Source organism: Cariama cristata, unplaced genomic scaffold (assembly GCF_000690535.1).
Source record: "Cariama cristata isolate BGI_N322 unplaced genomic scaffold, ASM69053v1 scaffold8851, whole genome shotgun sequence".
Taxonomy (NCBI): domain Eukaryota; kingdom Metazoa; phylum Chordata; class Aves; order Cariamiformes; family Cariamidae; genus Cariama; species Cariama cristata.
Window position 1 is genome coordinate 1 of NW_009597510.1, and position 859 is coordinate 859.

The following is an 859-nucleotide window of genomic DNA, read 5'->3' on the forward strand; positions in this document are numbered from 1 at the left end:
CCGGGGCTGGGGAGGGGACGGTGGCGATGGAGGTGCCAGCTCTTCAGTGCGGCCTTGCAGACCCTGGGGGTCTCCCGGTGGTGCCCGATGTCTGCGTTTGCAGGGCTCTGGGATGCTTCAGTCCTGTTCTCCTCTCGCTCCTCTGGACACCTCCGTCTCCTGGGCTCCTGCCCAGCTGCACCACATCGGCGCCATCCAGTGCAGAGGGTCAGTGCCTGACCTCCCGGCTGAGGCTGAACCTCCTCCTCCTCCTCCTCCCTGTGCCCGACCCTCGGTGCTCCCTTCCCCAAAAAAGAGAGCACAACACCCAGCCTCCCCCCGAATCCCCGGGTTTCAGGAGCAGACCCAGGCTCCTCTCCCCATCACCTCACAGGAGGTCCCACAGGGACCCTGCAGAACCATCCCACCCCCAGACCAGCGGTCGTGTGTCCCCAAAAGGCCCTTTCCCAGCCCCGAATCACCCAGTGGGGCTGCTCCTCCCGCGCGAAGCCCTTGGTGCTGCCGCCGCAGGGGCCGACATCAGCTCGTGGTCCCGCTCCCCCTCCGAACCGAGGCTTCGGTGCTTCTTGCAGCCAGCAAGGGCTGGGTACGCGGTGCCACGCAGGGGGACCGAAGAGTATGGCTAAGAGGGTAGTCATTATCCCTTGAGCTAATCAGCTGTCCCCCAGGTATTTTGTTGGGTGGCGAGGAAAGCGTGGGAGCAGGGACTGCGGGGAAGCGGAGGCAGGACCCGAAGCAAACTGGCTGCAGCACGTTCTGCCTTCGCTTGCGTTCGTTTTCTCTGCGGGACATGGGATGAAGTCGAGAGCAGGAGGGAGGGGGCAGAGAGCAGGAGGGAGGGAGAGGGGAACGGGAGGGA